This window comes from Mauremys mutica, chromosome 15, assembly GCF_020497125.1.
Source record: "Mauremys mutica isolate MM-2020 ecotype Southern chromosome 15, ASM2049712v1, whole genome shotgun sequence".
Classification (NCBI taxonomy): Eukaryota; Metazoa; Chordata; order Testudines; family Geoemydidae; genus Mauremys; species Mauremys mutica.
This window is the reverse complement of record NC_059086.1, coordinates 11,164,478-11,182,863: the sequence shown is the minus strand read 5'-3', so window position 1 is coordinate 11,182,863 and position 18,386 is coordinate 11,164,478. Positions and strand designations below refer to the sequence as shown.

The following is an 18,386-nucleotide window of genomic DNA, read 5'->3' as shown; positions in this document are numbered from 1 at the left end:
TTGCAAGCAGATTCACAGGGATGCCTTACAAACACTCATAGGATATCTGTTCCCTATGCTTTTTATTCTTAAAATCCTGTCAGATGTGCTGTAGAAACCTTTGGAAAAATGCACAGAAAGAATATTCAATGGAGAATTAATCAGACCCTATCTAATGAAATCATAGAGAATAATTCTTTCTTTGATGCTAGTGTAAAAAAAAGTGAATATAGCAAAATTGTATCTGCCCAGTTGCAAAGAATTGATAAATAAATCAGCTCCGACAGCCCAAGTATAGTTAATGAAAATATCAGTTCAAAGCTTTGTTTTTATATAAACCAGTTTACGGTAAGTAAATGCAGGTGTGTAGATTGATATTAATACATTAATGAATAGTCAGAGTCTCGGGAATTCTTTTCCCCATATTTACTAGTCTAAAGATCACAGAAATGAATGCAATAAAATCTCCTGAGTTTATAATGCAGCAATAAAACCCAACAGGTATGATGTATTGCTGGATGAATATCTTGAGTATTTAAAATTTGAACAGAACATGAACAAAAGCTATTTTGAAATATTTACATGGCTTTACCTTTAGTGTAACTAGAGCTGGGTAAATAGTGGAACTGAAGAAAAAAATGTTTTCCTTTGGGTTGAACCAAAAACAAATATGTTGTGAATCCAAAAAAAAAAATTCCTCCGACCCAATTTGAAATCTTGAAAAAAAATTTAAAAAAAAGCAAAAAGCAAAAGAAGACTACCTTCACAAAATGTTCTACTTCTAACCCAAGGATTAGAGCATTTATCTGGGAGACCCACGTTTATTTCCCCCATTCTGCTTGAAATGGAGCAGGTATTTGAACAGGGATCTAGTATTTTTCACACATGAGCCCCAACCACTGAGCTATGGGATGTGCTGGTGTGAGGTCCTTCAATCTCTCCTGTTCCACTGTGGTTAAATGATTAAATGGTCTTTGAATCAGTGATTTGATTTTGGGTCTTTTATATCCTGGGTAAATGCTCCAAGCTCTAGTGTCATTCTCATGCTCTTTTCCCTGCCTGAATGGCTATTCATTATCATTTCTAATGGCACTTCACAGTCCCATATTTATATGTGCACACACAGAGTCTCACTCTGCTCCCCCTGTTTTGTGTAGAAAAATGAAGATACGGATTGATTTTAGTGGTATTAACTTTAATTTTGTATTTTCTGATTTTCAGAGGTGTTTTTGCCACCTTGACACCTTCAGTTAGTTAGTATTCTGGCCCACAAATGAGAGAATGGACAGAGGCTCAGACCTCCCATCTCATGTGGAGGGAGAAGGGAAAACAGCTGAAACCTCCTTAGTGAGGCTAAGCCCCACAAAATCCATGGGAATAATGATAGATACTATTCTTTAGGAAAATAAGTCCTTCAAAAATACAATTGACAAAAGAGTCTACATTTCCATACTCTTCTAGGCTGGATTTAAATGAGAAAATCATCAAGATTTGTATTTCTATTTTTAGTTTCCAACTGATTTCAAGTCCCGTGAGACATGCTGTTGGACTTAGGGAAGTCACAACAGCTCTGATCATTCATAAAATGACTGCAGTATCATGCCTCTGGCACTTGGCTTAGTGCTTGATAGCAGGTTAGCTACAGCTGTGGTTGTTTCAGCTTTAATCTCCAGGCACGTTCCCTTCACATGCACATTCTCCTGGGGTCTAGGACCTTAGAAGGTGAGAGCGTCCCAGAGCTCTGTCTGCATCCCAAGCTGGAACATGTTCACCATAATTAAACAGCCCCTTAGCCCGAGTCCTGCGAGCCTGAGTCAGCCAGCACAGTCCAGTTGCTGGTGTTTAACTGCAATGTAGACATACTCATGGAGTTGAAGGCCAGAAGGGACCATTAGATCATCTAGTCTGACCTCCTGTAGAGCACCCACCAGAGAATTTCACCTAGTTACCCCAAATTGAGACCAACAGCATGTATTGGCCTTAACAGTTAGTCCTGCCTGCCTGATGCGCTCTAAAACCATTTTCAAATGTTCTAGGTGTTCGGGCCATGAATCAGAAAAAATGGCCACATCATCGAGGTATGCAACTGCACAGTCTTCCAATCCTGCTAGTAGACCATCCACCAGCCTTTGGAAGGTGGCAGGTGCATTCCGCAGTCCGAACGGAAGCACAGTAAACTCATACACCCCTGCATGGGTGATGAAGGCAGATTTTTCCCTGGCGGGTTCATCTAGTGGTACCTGCCAGTATCCCTTGGTTAAATCAATGGTAGAGATGAACTGGGCACGTCCCAACTTTTCCAATAGCTCATCAGTGCGTGGCATCGGATAGTTGTCTGGACGAGTTACAGCATTTAGCTTACGGTAGTCCACACAAAAGCGTATTTTCCCATCTGGTTTGGGAACCAGAACCACTGGAGATGCCCATGCACTGGTAGAAGGGCGGATGATACCCATCTCCAACATGTTGTCAATCTCCTGTTTAATAGCAACTTTGGCATGAGGTGACACCCGGTAGGGTGGTGTTCTAATCGGGTGAGCATTACCTGTGTCAATGGAGTGGTAGGTTTGCTCAGTCCGTCCTGGGATGGCTGAGAACAAGGGGTCGAAGTCAGTGTACAGTCCCTTGATCTGTTGCCGCTGTAGACGTTGTAGGGTTGTGGAGAGGGTCACCTCTTCCACACCACCATTTCTTTTACCTTCGTAGTAGACACCTTCAGGCCACTCGGTGTCATCTCCTTCCTGAACTGTAAAGTGACAGACCTGTAATTCTCTGGGATAAAAGGGCTTTAGAGAGTTAACATGAAACACTTTAGGCTTTAAAGAGGAATCAGGGAATGTTATGAGGTAGTTAACAGCTCCCAGGCGCTCCTGGACCATGTATGGTCCTTCCCAGGACGCTTCCATCTTATGGGCCTGTTGCGCCTTCAAGACCATGACCTGGTCTCCTACCTTGAAGGACCGCTCCTTGGCATGTCGATCATACCAGACCTTTTGCTCCGCTTGAGCATCTCTTAAGTTCTCTCGAGCATGGGCCCAAGAGTCTCGGAGGGTGTTTTGAAGGTTGCTTACAAAGTCCAGAATGTTAGTCCCTGGAGGAGGTGTAAACCCCTCCCATTGCTGCTTTACCAGCTGTAATGGCCCCTTAACCTCATGGCCATACACCAGCTCGAATGGTGAGAATCCTAAACTCGGATGTGGAACAGCCCTGTAGGCAAACAGCAACTGTTGTAACACTAGATCCCAATTATTGGAGTGTTCATTGACGAATTTGCGGATCATGGCCCCCAAAGTTCCATTGAACCTTTCCACTAGGCCATTAGTTTGGTGATGGTACGGGGTGGCAACCAAGTGATGCACCCCATGAGTTTCCCACAGGTCTTTCATGGTCCCTGATAGGAAATTTGTTCCCGAATCTGTAAGAATTTCAGAGGGCCAACCCACCCTGGTAAAAATGTCAGTTAAGGCCTGGCACACAGTGTTAGCCCTGGTGTTGCCTAGAGCTACTGCTTCCGGCCATCTGGTAGCAAAGTCCACAAAAGTCAGTATGTACTGTTTTCCTCTGGGGGTCTTGTTTGGGAAAGGACCCATAATATCCACAGCTACTCGCTGAAATGGGACCTCCATTATGGGGAGTGGTTGGAGAGGGGCCTTGACCTGGTCTTGAGGTTTTCCTACCTTTTGGCATACCTCACAAGACCGGACATACTTGACAACGTCCTTGCCCATCCCCTCCCAGTCAAAGGACCTTCCCAACCTGTCTTTGCTTCGTTTCACCCCAGAATGGCCACTAGGGTGATCATGGGCTAAGCTTAAGAGCTTTTCCCGGTACTTGGTCGGAACGAGCAACCGTTTTTGAGGATGCCAGCCCTCCTGGTGTCCACCAGAAAGAAATTCCTTGTATAACAGTCCTTTCTCCACAACGAACCGGGATCGGGTAGTAGAGCTGAGAGGCGGTGGGTTGCTGCGTGCCGCCGCCCATGCTTTCTTGAGGCTGTGATCAGCTTCCTGCTCTCTCTGGAACTGTTCCCTTGAGGCGGGAGACACCAGTTCCTCTGGAAGCGATGTAGGTGATGAGGTTGTTTCCGTTGACTGTGGACCGCTCCCCGCTGGTGCACAAAGTGTCATTTCAGGCTCCGGCTGAGCCTCTTGGGTAGGGTTGTTTGCTGCTTCTGCCAGTTCAGGCCCGTTGGCGCCCTCTGGCGGTGGAGTTGCAAGCGCTGGCGCCGGTGCTGGCGGTGGTTGCTCTTCCAGTTCCGGTTCTGGGACTGGATGTACTATGGCTGCTGTAGGTGTTGGCCTGGGATCCGGTTCCACCACCTCTGTCTGGGTCTCTGGTAACACAGACGGGGTCCCGGTGGATGGCTCAGGAACAGGGATGGGTCCGGCAGCTCGTCTGGCTTGGCTGCGTGTAACCACTCCCTCTGTTTTTTGCTGTTCAATGTGTCGGGCCAAGTCGTTCCCCAGTAGCATGGGAATCGGATGGTTGTCATAGACAGCAAAAGTCCACTTCCCTGACCAGCCCTTGTACTGGACAGGTAAACGCACTGTAGGTAATGTTACAGGTTTTGACATGAAGGGTCGAATTGTCACTTTGGTTTTCTGGTTGATGAATTTGGGGTCCACGAAGGTTCGGTGGATAGCTGACACATGTGCTGCAGTGTCTCTCCATGCCCCCCAAACCTGTTTTTCCTGTTGGATGGGAATGTACTTTGGCGAGCACTTCCCCCCACCTTAGGAATCCTGAGTGATACCTGATATCACAAAGGAAGGACACACCTCTAGGGAAGAGTTTTTCCTCAGCATAGCCAGCAGAGAAAAAAACTCCTCCCAACCCTGAAAACTGCTTGAAACTTGCCTTTTCCTCAAGCTGCCTCAAGCAAACAGAAGAAAACTGCTTCCAACAAAGCCTGCTGGAACTTAATTCCCTCCAGCCAACCTGGCTGAAACTGTAAACTCCCTCTTCTGTCAGGTTGCTTTCCTGCTCTAGAAGAAGAGAATAGCTCCCTTCAGCGTAGCCCAGCTGAAAAAAACTGCTTGTAACAATGGGTTCGAAACTCCGCTGCCACCATGTCAGAGTCTACCCTCACTTGAAACTGGGCGGTTTCAAAGTGAGGACCCGCATGTCTTCCCCCACCCCAAAATCCTAGGGTAGGTCTCCCCTTCGGCTGCCACCACCCGGTCAATTTCGTGGGCCGGGACACCCCTGTTTCCCCCCTTGGGAACACAGATCAATTCACAGAGGAGGACCCTCCCCCCTCCTCCCTCTCTCCAGCCTGCTCTGGAGACAGAGGTGCCTGGATTCAAACGCCTTGAATCTCTACACACAGGGAAGCAGCCCACTTCCCCCTCCCCTTCCCCTGAATTTCCCCAAGGGAAGGAATTAACCAAGTCCAAAGAAAAGAAAAGAATTTATTAAGAGAACAAAAGAAAATACAGAATCTCTATGAATCCAAGCTGGGCACTCATAGGGTATAACCTTGCTAAGTTCTGGAGAGAATCCTCTCTCTTTTTCAGTACAACCAGTACAAGCAGAATTAAGAATAATCAATAACAAACACACAGAATTGCAAACATAGGATTATCAGATAAGGACACAAAGTATCTTTCTAATACTCACTATCTTGACTAGAAGAAATTAGTTCAGAAAGGTGGAACTTGTAGGGACTTGATTAACTCGTCTGGTCTCTTGAACTCCAACCGGCCAAAGACAAAGACCCCCCCAAACAGAGGGAAAAGTTCCCTCCTAGGAGTTTCAAATTCTCTTCCCTGATTGGTCCTCAGGTCAGATGCCCACCAGGTACTATGCTTTAACCCTTTACTAACTATTCATGACAGTCTGGCTTCAGCTTCTACCCAATAGTTCTTGTTGAGACAGAAATGGTTACAAACAAACCAAAGTAAAAATATTTTTCTAAGACTAAAACTGAACTGAACAAACAAAAATATTTTGTTCAAAGTAGATTTCTCACCACAGTCCTTCTTCCAGCTGGCCAGTCCTTAGCCAGGGTCCAACACAGAGACAATTGCACTTGGTATCTTTGACTGTCAAGGGAATGGTTTCAGAGTAGCAGCCGTGTTAGTCTGTATCCGCAAAAAGAACAGGAGTACTTGTGGCACCTTAAAGACTAACAAATTTATTTTAGCATGAGCTTTCGTGAGCTACAGCTCACTTCTTCGGATGTAGCTCACGAAAGCTCATGCTAAAATAAATTTGTTAGTCTTTAAGGTGCCACAAGTACTCCTGTTCTTGTCAAGGGAATGATAACCCTGGGGTTCTCTCCCTTTTTCTTTTATAGTCCAGTAACCTTTACAATGTAGTCTTTGAAAAGTAGCCTAGACAAAGTTTCTCTCACCTGATGGGGTGCAGATGCCATTCTATCTACTCCCCCACTTGATAGTTTTATAGCTTTGTTCGCGTTATTTGCATCTTGATAGTCTCTGCCTGGTAACCCAGTTGGTCAGAAGCACAAATATCCATTCCTTGGTCTAGGGCATATTGGGTTCATGCATTGCTTGCCAAACATATTTCAAGAATGCAATTCCAGCCCATATTCATAGTTCTTTGTATGCACCCCATACACACACCGTGTGATGATTCTTCGGACCAGCGTGTTACCAGTTTGTATATGGCACCTTCCATGACAACTTTTAGACACAGATTATAACCCAGTGATTTGGGGTTTGCTGAGCTGGTCAGGTCATCTGAGATGCCTGCAAGATACTGGGGAGCCCCTTGCTTTCTGGCACTAACATGCTTTTAGCATCACAGTGATTTCATTGCCTAGAGCTAGATTGTGCCCAGCCATTACACAAATGTGCAGTGGAAAGGAGGAAATATTGGGCTGAATCAGAACGAGGTTGGATTCCAGCCCTGTGTCCCTAGCCTGCTTCCTCTCCCTCTCTGGGAGTGAGGTGCATTATAAAGACATGGGGAGTGGCTGGCATGGCCCTGGCTCAAACCCCACAATGAGAATTGGCCAGTGGAGTTGACTGGCTGCCCCAGGGTTTCTGAGATGGACCTAGCAGCCTGGGTGCATCTTGGGGCATGGGCTGCATGTATAATAGGCTAAGGGAAGCTAAGCCTCCCTTAAGCCAAGCCCTCGTCCCGACCATGCTCCACTCTCTCCCCCACGCTGGTGCCCAAGCCAGCAGGAGCTGAGCTTTGCTGCTGGCCTGAGGCCAGTGGGCCGGCGCTGAGGGTGGCTGTTGGGCCAGCGCTGCGCCCGATGCTGAAGCTGTCCGGCGACCCAGTGCAAGGCGAGGCAGTTTGGCCAGGGCTTCTCTTGCTGTGTGTGTGTAGGGGGGTGGGTGCTCCAGGCAGTGCCAGATGGGGGTAGGGGCGAGGCCCTGGGTGCAAGGGGCAGGGCTGTGTGGCTAGCCCCCCCTATGGGAGGGGATCACATGCCGCCCATGCCTGGGACATGCCAAGCCAGTCCCAGGCGGGGACAGCATTTACTTGCTTATGGGCTTCCCCAGAAGCTCTAGCATGGTCTCATCTGGCCAAGCCCTCTCCCCGCACTGGCTGCTCCCTGCTAGCCGTGTACCACCAAAGCAGCCACAACAGTAGGACACCCTGTGGCCGGTTTGCTCACCTAGGCATGCAGGCTGCCCTGCACTCAGTTCCTTGCTCTGAGCACCTGCCTCCGGCTCCTTGAGTTCCAGGCTGAGCCATGGTATCTGGTCATGCCCAGAGGGAGTGAAACGAGTGAGCTGTTTTATAGTCTCTGGCTATTCCAGTGGCTTTAACGACTTTTAATGTTTGTTTGTGAGATCTCCTGTGTCTCAGCCCCCTCATCTGGTTTCCATGGGGCTTCGGGAGACATTTGGTCATTGGTCCCTCAGCTGGTGTAAGCCCCCTGCCTGGTTGATTGGCCTGGAGGATCCTCTCAAACCAGCTTGGTGCTGGCATTCGGCTGTCAGAGGTAAAAGCCCCATGCCCAGAGTCTGCCTCAACAGCCCTGTCTGCTATGGGATCTGCTTCCCCCCACTTCTCTGGTTCACTCCAAGGTCAAGCCAGTAGCTGCACTCACAGTTAAACCAGCAGTGCTGGCCCCTGTGTGGTGTCTGGTTCCTCTCAGCACCCTGGCAGACAGCAGGTATTCGTGTAGTGATACTGTACATTATTTGCTAGGTGTATTACCATACTACCTGGATGCCCCACTCATGTGCCAGGACCTCATTGTGCTAGGTGCTGTACATACACAGATGTGTAAAGCCTCTAGCTAAACAAATTCTTCAGTTCCTTGATATTTATAGATTAACATATTTTAAGGCCCAAGGCCATTATGATCATCTAGTCTTAACTCCTGCCTTACATAGGCCCTAGGGTTTCACCCACTAATTCCTGCATTGAGTCCAAGAACTTGTAGTTGAACTAGAGCCGATCTTTCTGAAAGAAGCCCAATCCTGCTTTAAAGATTCCAGATGATGGAGAATTTACCATATCCTCAGGGGAGTTGTTCCAATGGTTAATTACTCTCATTTTTTTTAAAATTTGCACTTTATTTCCAGGTAAAATTTTTCTAACTTCAATTTCTAGTCACTGGATCCTGTTCTGCCTTTATCTGACAGGAGAAAGGGCCCCCATACAAATATCTTCTCCATGTGTTGGTATTTACAGACTGTGATCAAGATGAGCTCATTTCTTTCTTGTTTGCTTAGACCAGCAGTGAAATGGTTAACAATGATGCTATTTAAATGACTGTTAAAAGGTTTCAGAGATAACAATGCACTGAGTTGAATGGGGACAGTTTGCCCCATCAAATCTCATTTCAGTCTGTCCACATACATCACTAGCATCCCTGCGTCTGTTACACTCAGTTCACAATTTGAATTGTGTTGTCAGTTGGTGTACATGTGTGTTCTCGCTATATGCTGTCCCAGTCCTGCGCAGACAGTTGGTTCAGCAAACCTCAACAGTACTACCAAAAAAAGACCATAGGCTTAGTTTGGTGGCAAAAAAGCTTGGCCAGGTTTACTATCTAAAAAGCACTTTATCAGCATTCCATACACTGCATGGGCATCCTGCATGTATGCTCATGAACGTACCAGCACATTCAGTGTAAAGTCATTTCCTAAGCCAGTACAAAGAATCAAGGGGTGTACCTCGATATTTATGTGGTGAAACCAACAACTTACATGCCTCATGACATCTGTTTGTTACCTCTTCTTGTACCTTGTTCTTGATGTCTCAGACAAAACACCCCTATTCATTATTCTGTCAAACCATCTTATCTTGTGCTAGTTTGGGCAGTTAACCATTTCTGAGCAACTCCATGAGTTAATGCATCAATTCTGGGTGTTATCTGCTCACTTTTAGCTTTTGACATTGAAATTCTTTTTTATCCACTCCCTTGCAATCAAGTCACAGCTCCTGCCTCCTAATATGCTCTGTTAACTGCTCCATTTTCTCCTTCATCTGATTTACCAATCTGGTGAAAGTATTGTTTGCTACTTCTCCTTCCTGAGCACTTATTTCTCCCATTCTGACAGGCACCAGCCTAGGTCTCGGTTTAGGTTTTACAAGCACCTGGCTCCCATGATACAGTGATGGTTGCAGTAAGGCTCCCCCTACCCATGGATTGCTTGGTGGCTCTTTGTCTGGGTCATGCCCAATGTCCCCATTCCAGCAACCATTCCAATCATTCCATGTTCCATCTTTTAATTTTGCTCAGGGCACCTTTTTCCATTTCTGTCCCCATTCTTCAGGCACTGTACAATTACCTAAAATCTGCTGTTGCCAAAAAAGATTTATAATGGGGGATGGCACTTCTATTTTATGCAGATTGTCTACAGCGGTTCCTCATTTTCTATTCTGTTCCTGTGCTTTCCAGGGCTCTGTTACTTCTCTAATTGTCTTGGGTCTTCTATGACTTGCTCTGCCAATTTCAAGGCATATTGTCTAAGGCAATTTACTGCCATATTCGTTAATTTCAATATTCTACCCTTATTATTACTTTTTTAAATCTCTACCTCTGCCATTGTTTTACATATTTCAGTCCATGTTTCCCCATTATCCTTTTTGAACTCATATTGATCTCCTTTGCTGGCTATCCAGAGTGTCCATATCTCATCAAACTCTGTTGAGATATTTAGGGAGGAGAGGAGAGGATTACCTCCCTCTAATTTATTAATCTGTTTTTGATAGAGATGGGGTGAATTTCAATTCCCTTCAATATTGCCCAGCCTGGCATTCCCATGTCTGTATGTAACCCCCAATATCGAGGTTGTTTTAACATGGTTTGTTAAATGTTTGTTTGTTACAGACATAAAATTCATTCCCATCTAAACACTAAAATAGCTTTAGGGATCTGGGCAACCTTCCCTGGAAAAGACACATAAACTCCAGAACAACAGAAGAGTTAATATTTAACATACACTTTTTGCTTTCACTTTCCTTGTTCAGAGTTCAGCCCTTTTGTATTCAAAGTGTGCAATCCATTCCTCACAGGCACACTCTCAAATCCCATTTTAATTCCTTGGTTTTATTAACACTGGAGCCCCCGCATCTGGCACTGAGGGATGGAGAACCTTCCGGATTGGGGTCCAGCTTAATTACCTGAAAAAGGTAAGAGCCTCTGCTTTAATGCCAAATCCTCTGCTTGTGTTGAGGGGTGTGGCTGTGTTCACTTCAAGGAAGCTATAACTGTTTACGCTCACTGGCTCAGGGGACACAGTAAGGAAAACGGTGCCTGGAATCTATAGCTGAGTTCATAGTAGGAAGAATGCTTGATAGAGGACTGGACTTCATGACCTCTCGAGGTTCCTTCCAGTCCTATGATTCTATGATTGTGATTCTTTGAACAAATGTGTCACCTCTTCTTGATATTTTCCTCTTTTATTTGGTTGGTTGATCTGTCTGAGGGTTAACTAGCCCTGGACAATTTTGGGGCCCCGCAGGAGTGCTGGAACTCTGGCCCTGCCCCCTGTTCCTCCTCTCCCGCCCTCCATCCCTATGTCCTGTTCCTCCTCTCCCCCTGAGGGCATTTCCCCTGGCTTGGTCAGAAGATGAAACCTCTGGTAGGGATAGCTCAGTGGGTAGAGCATTGGCCTGCTAAACCCAGGGTTGTGAGTTCAATCTTTGAGAAGGCCACTTAGGGATCTGGTCCTGCTGGTGAAGGCAGGGGGCTGGACTAGATGACTTCTCAAGGTCCCTTCCAGTTCTAGGAGATTGGTATATCTCCAATTATTACCTTATTACCTCTGCCCCCACGCAGAGCTGGCTCTCCCACCCCCGCATGATGCGGGGCTGGTTTAAGGCCCCCTCTTACTCCCTATCCTGAGCACTGAGCAGAGCTGGCCCAGAGCACACCCCCTGTGGTGTGGAGCTGGCTAGGGTTTTCAATTTTGGTTGGATGTATTCCTGGAGATTTCATCACATGACCTAATCTTTAATTAAACATTAATCTTTAATTCCTGGAGACTCCAGGCCAATCCTAGAGACTTGGCCACCCTAGAGCTGGCCTGAGTCCCTCCTCCTGTCTGGAGCTGACATGAACTTCCCCTGCCCCATGATGGCCCAAGTCACACCCCCAAACATTCATCTGTCTCCCCATAGGGGGGCGTGCCTCACAGTTTGGGGACCACTGCCCTTGGCTGTGGTAAGAGTCACTGAGGGAGCCCGGGTATGTAGGGAGCCCCTGACCCACCACCTGCCCTGGGTGGTGGGTTAGAGGCCCAAGAGAAACTTCTGACCCATGTCCCAGCCCCCTGGGGCACACTGCCCAGAGCAGATAGAGGGTCCAGGGCTCTCCACAGTGGCCCAGGCTCCCTGGGAAGCTCTTACCACAGCCTGGCTTCTACTTCTAGCTAGGCCACGGGGTAAGGCCTTGGGGGAGGAAGGGGAAGAGCAAGGGTTGGGGCCCCATGGCAGGGAGAGGATATGGGGGGGCCCCAATGTTCTCTGTGGTCAGGGCCCCATATATCTTAATCTACCTCTGTGCAAAGGTTATAGTCCATCTCTTCTGATGATTCCTCTTTTGACTTCAGGCAAGTCACGTGTTAACAGCTACAGCCTTTAGTGCCACCAGATTCAAAATAAGAATCATAAACTGTATTCACTATTTTAAAGTACCTGAAATCTTCATCTGTTGCGGTTCTATTGAATCAATTTTTGTTGTCATAATAAAAATAATAATAATAATAATAATTTTGTTCTCTGATTGTCTCTATAAGATTGTGTTATAATAACATGTACAGGTCAAATATATATTTTAAAAACTTCCAAAATATTTTTGTGGATAAAAGCACAGTGCTCAGTTTGCTGTTACTCATGGGATTATGTTATTTGTTATGGCAGCTGCCAGATATTCCAGAGAGTGTTCACAGATCTCAAAAGTTAGATACATTTGTTATTCTTCTGTTTAAAATCTTTCTGGCATCCAATCAGAAACCAGAAACAATTCCAACTGCTGACCAATCATACACCATTAATAATGAGTATTCACAGACAGGTCATCGGCTAAAACAGGTTCATCTTATTTTTTTGGTAAATACTTAAAAAATAATAATGTTTGTTTGTTTTATCTGCCTAAGAAAGAAAGTGTATATTGTTACGGTGAAAGGTGCAAATGGCTAGCACATTACAGTCATTGATGGATAATCCCCCAGCACAAAACGCCCCACAGAAAAGGTTGAAGATACCACACAGTAAGGTCCCCCAGAGTGCTATTACGGGCTCTGTGTGGTCAAATCAGTCTTCTTTGGCTTGTACATACACAAGCACTCAGATAAATTATTTTGAATTTACTAAAGGGGTGAATTTAAAGTCAATTAGTTAAACTGTATTAAAGTCCTGTGTGGATGCTCTCATTCAGAATTAAAGTAGACTAAAAAAAATAAAGTCTTGGTGGGATAACTCACATGATTGGAGTACTGTCATGGATGGATATAAACTGTTCAGGAAGGAAAGGCAGGGCAGAAAAGGTGGGGGAGTTGCATTGTATGTAAGAGAGCAGTATGACTGCTCAGAGCTCCAGTATGAAACTGCAGAAAAACCTGAGAGTCTCTGGATTAAATTTAGAAGTATGAACAACAAGGGTAATGTCGTGCTGGGAGTCTGCTACAGACCACCGGACCAGGGGGATGAGGTGGACGAGGCTTTCCTCCAGCAACTAACAGAAGTTGCTAGATCACAGGCCCTGGTTCTCATGGGTGACTTTAATCACCCTGATATCTGCTGGGAGAGCTATACAGCGGTGCACAGACAATCCAGGAAGTTTCTGGAAAGTGTAGGGGACAATTTCCTGGTGCAAGTGCTGGAGGAACCAACTAGGGGAAAAGCTCTTCTTGACCTGCTGCTCACAAACAGGGAAGAAATAGTAGAGGAAGCAATAGTGGATGGGAACCTGGGAGGCAGTGACCATGAGATGGTCGAGTTCAGGATCCTGACACAAGGAAGAAAGGAGAGCAGCAAAATACAGACCATGGACTTTAGAAAAGCAGACTTCAACTCCCTCAGGGAACTGATGGGCAAGGTCCCCTGGGAGAATAACATGACGGGGAAAGGAGTCGAGGAATGCTGGCTGTATTTTAAAGAAACCTTATTGAGGTTGCAGCAACAAACCATCCCAATGTGTAGGAAGAAAAGTAAATATGGCAGGCCACCAGCTTGGCTTAACAGTGAAATCCTTGCTCGTCTTAAACACAAAAAAACAGCTTACAAGAAGTGGAAGATTGGACAAATAACCAGGGAGGAGTATAAAAGTATTGCTCAGGCATGCAGGTGTGAAATTAGGAAGGCCAAATCACACTTGGAGTTGCAGCTAGCCGGAGATGTTAGGAGTAACAAGAAGGGTTTCTTTAGGTATGTTAGCATCAAGAAGAAAGTCAAGGAAAGTGTGGGCCCCTTGCTGAATGAGGGAGGGAACCTAGTGACAGAGGAGGTGGAGAAAGCTAGTGTACTCAATGCTTTGGGTCAGCTCCCAGACAGCTGCACTCTGCAGCATGGTATGGGGAGGAGGTGACCAGCTCTCTGTGGAGAAAGTAGTAGTTCAGGACTATTTAGGAAAGCTGGATGAGCACAAGTCCATGGGGCCGGATGTGCTGCATCCGAGGGTGCTAAAGGAGTTGGCCGATGAGATTGAAGAGCCATTGGCCATTATCTTTGAAAAATCATGGCGAGCGGGGGAGGTCCCGGACGACTGGAAAAAGCTAATGTAGTGCCCATCTTTAAAAAAGGGAAGAAGGAAGATCCAGGGAACTACAGGCCAGTTAGTCTCACCTCAGTCCCTGGAAAAATCATGGAACAGGTCCTCAAGGAATCAATCCTGAACCACTTAAAGGAGGGGAAAGTGATCAGGAACAGTCAGCATGGATTCACCAAGGGCAAGTCATGCCTGACTAACCTAATTGCCTTCTATGATGAGATAACCGGCTCTGTGGATGAGGGGAAAGCAGTGGATGTGCTATTTCTGGACTTTAGCAAATCTTTTGATACATACAGTCTCCCACATTATTCTTGCCAGCAAGTTAAAGAAGTATGGGCTGGATGAATGGACGGTAATGTGGATAGAAAACTGGCTAGATGGTCGGGCTCAACGGGTAGTGATCAATGGTTCCATGTCTAGTTGGCAGCCGGTATCAAGTGGAGTGCCCCAAGGGTCGGTGCTGGGGTCGGTTTTATTCAATATCTTCATTAACGATCTGGAGGATGGTGTGGACTGCACCCTTAGCAAGTTTGCAGATGACACTAAACTGGGAGGAGTGGTTGATACGCTGGAGGGTAGGGATAGGATACAGAGGGACCTAGACAAACTAGAAGATTGGGCCAAAAGAAATATGATGAGGTTCAACAAGGACAAGTGCAGAGTCCTGCACTTAGGACGGAAGAATCCCATGCACTGCTATAGACTAGGGACCGACTGGCTGGGCAGCAGTTCTGCAGAAAAGGACCTCGGGGTTACAGTGGACGAAAAGCTGAATATGAGTCAACAGTGTGCCCTTGTTGCCAAGAAGGCTAATGGCATTTTGGGTTGTATAAGTAGGGGCATTTCCAGCAGATCGAGGGATGTGATCATTCCCCTCTACTCAGCACTGGTGAGGCCTCATTTGGAGTACTGTGTCCAGTTTTGGGCCCCACACTACAAGAAGGATGTGGATAAATTGGAGAGAGTCCAGCGGAGGACAACAAAAATGATTAGGGGGCTGGAGCACATGACTTATGAGGAGAGGCTGAGGGAACTGGGATTGTTTAGTCTGCAGAAGAGAAGAATGAGGGGGGATTTGATAGCTGCTTTCAACTACCTGAAAGGGGGTTCCAAAGAGGATGGATCTAGACTGTTCTCAGTGATAGAAGATGACAGAACAAGGAGTAATGGTCTTAAGTTGCAGAGGGGGAGGTTTAGGTTGGACATTAGGAAAAACTTTTTCACTAGTAGGGTGGTGAAGAACTGGAATGGATTACCTAGGGAGGTGGTGGAATCTCCTTCCTTAGAGGGTTTTAAGGTCAGGTTGACAAAGGCCTGGCTGGGATGATTTAGTTGGGTTTGGTCCTGCTTTGAGCAGGGGATTGGACTAGATGACCTCCTGAGGTCCCTTCCAACCCTGAGATTCTATGATTCTATGATTCTATGAAAGTCAAATTAAAGCCATTTGAATTCTAAATAAAAGCACCCACATCAGCAATTAATCCACTTTAAAAATTTAGTCAGATTATTTTTTCCCTAGTGTCCCTATGTAGACAAGATCTTGTGTCTCTGGCTTAGTCTACAGTTAAAATTTAGATTGACATAGCAACTATGCTCAGGTATGGGAAAATCCAGAGAGAGAGATACAATCTTTTGATATTACACAGAACTCTTTTTCAGGTCTAAGAAATTTACTCAGAGTGTCACAGCTAAATGCACACCCCTGAGCAAGGGCGCCAGAGCAAGGGACGCCAAGGGGCATTGATCTACCCACTTTTGAAAGCGGGTGGGCGTGTTGTATCCTCTTTTCACCACAGGCCTGGCCCCCTGCCTCTCATCTTCCCCTTGAGACCAGGCCCTCCAGCCAGGCTGGAAGCTGGAGCCCAGCTCGATAAAAGCGACCCACAGAGCTATGGGGGAGGACTGATAGCATCTCCTGGCCCATGTCCACCACCCCCGTACCCACAGCAGGTGGAGGGACTGCAGCTCCCCATAGGTGCCCAGACAGCTCTTACCATGGCCCAGCATCTGTGGCTCTTCAGTTGTCAGGAGCTGTGGACCCTCCACCTGCCTTGGTTGTAATGTCCAGGGATGGAGACATGGGCTGGGGGCCACTCTCAGCCCCGTCTCTGGTGAGCAGTCCTGGATTAGGGCTTTCCCACAGCCCTGGGTGGCACGTGACCCGCTCAACCCCACCAGTTCTGTCCAAAGCCCCGCCCCTTCAATGCCCCCTACCAGACCCCAGAGCCCCCCACCGCAGTCATCGCCCTCTGCCTCAGGCTAGTAACCCAGAGCGCCTGGAGGACGGACATCATGGCTCCAGCCCCAGAGTGCAGCCCCAGCCCCTCTCCCGCAGCCCCAGAGTGGCAGGATGGCAGGCAGCATGGCCCCCATCCCCAGACGTGGAGTGCCGGGAGAGCAAGCAGCCTGGCCCCAGAATCACAGGCACAGGAGCTAGGGTTGCAGGGGATGCTGCAGCATCTCCAGGCTCCCAGCTGCCAGCACTGCACCCGGGGTCTCAGTTGCTGGCCCACTGCCTGGGGTCCCGGCTACTGACCTCACGCACCCACGGCTCTGGCTGCTGCCCCACACACTCGACACTCTACTACTGCCCTCTTGCCTGGGGTTCCAGCTGCCGGCACTGCATGCCCGGGGTCCCGGCTGTCGGCCTCAGCTATGGAGGAGGGGTGGTGGAAAGGGGGCTGGCTTTCAGCACCCCCACTATTAAAAATTTTGCAGTGTCACTGCTCAGGACAAGCCTGCCAACCCCAGCCTGAGCTGGGCCCAAAGCTCATGGTAAGAGCTGATCCATAGCAGAGTGAGAAGCAGGAGATGGACTGGGGGTGCAGCATGGGAAGGGCCACACCTGGCTGTGTGGGGAGGCACAGCCTTAGGGTGACCAGATGTCCCGAATTTATATGGTCAGTTCCGGTATTTTGGGCTTTTTTCTTATATAGGCTCCTATTACCCCCCATCCCCTGTCCCAATTTTTCACACTTGCTGTCTGGTGACCCTATACAGCCTCCCCTGCCTATGATACCCGCCGCCCATGTCCACAGCTAAAAACTCAGGGACTGGGGCACGAAGAGGAATCTATGAAGCAGTGTGTCTGTAAACAGAGAAAGAGAGGCCAAAGACAGCTGCTAGTCAGGACAGGTTGGCAGTGCCTGGCCAGAGATGTTTGCAGAAGGGAGTGGTTTATGTTTCTTTGTTACTCCAGTTCCAGGGAATGGGACTAGTGTACATTTAATAAATAAACAGTATCACTGATTTCTCTTGTAAATGTGAAACTGTCCTGCTGGGCCTTGAATTTGGCAACTTTTTAGGTTAGGTTAGTTTAGTTTACTTTTTTTTAAATTTAGCTTTAAAAAAACCATGAAATAAAATAAATAAAATAAAACATGTGCCTATCCAAGGATCTGGGTTTCCCTGCCATAAATTACAAATAAACAAATAAAATTAGAAAACCAAGGTGTGTTAGGAAGCATCGTTTATGGAGTAACTTCTGTTGATGAGCGAGATGAGCTTTCAAACTTACAGAGAGCTCTTCTTCAGCTCTGGAAAACTTACTGACAGTATCACAGCTAAATACAAGATGGAACAGATTGTTTATCATAAATAATTAACACACATTTCAAGGGACCAAAATAAAATAAAATAAAATAAAATAAAATAAGTGCTTATCCAAGGATCTGGGCATCCCTGCCATAAATTACAACTAAACTAACATAACAATTACACAGCCAGCCGAACATAAAACTCCCATCCAATAACTCTGATTCCCCTCAAAAGCCTTTCTCTGCAGCACCTCAAAGAAGCTTTGAAAACCAGTTTCATGACTGGCCAGGCTAGGGTGTGAAAGTTCTGTTTGTTTCTCCTTGATGAACCCCTCCCCCACTCTCCCCTGTTCACTCTACTTCCCTGTAAGCTAGCCACCCTCCCTTCGCCCTTTCAATCACCACTCGCAGAGGCAATAAAGTCATTGTTACTTCACATTCATGCATTCTTTATTAATTCATCACACAAATAGGGGGATAACTGCCAAGGTAGCCTGGGAGGGGTGGGGGCAGGAGCGAAGCATCGGATGGGGTGGGGGAGGAAGGAAGGACAAGGACACACTGCATTTTAAAACTTTAAAACTTTTGAAGGACAGCCTTCTGTTGCTTGGGTAATCCTCTGGGGTGGAGTGGCTGAGTGCCCAGAGGCCCCCCCACCGCGTTCTTGGGCATCTGGGTGAGGAGGCTATGGAACTTGGGGAATAGGGCTGTTGGTTACACAG

The 18,386-nt window shown here is 46.9% G+C and overlaps 1 protein-coding gene across 1 annotated transcript in view; it reads left to right on the top strand.

Annotated features, from left to right (window-relative positions):
- The first annotated feature begins 10,407 nt into the window (after positions 1 to 10,407).
- Positions 10,408 to 18,386, top strand: part of LOC123349779 (butyrophilin subfamily 3 member A3-like) — a 57,562-nt gene continuing 49,583 nt past the window's right edge. Inside the window, exon 1 of the mRNA XM_044987952.1 lies at positions 10,408 to 10,548. The gene's annotated coding sequence lies outside the window, so the exon portion shown is untranslated. The remainder of the gene's footprint in view (positions 10,549 to 18,386) is intronic.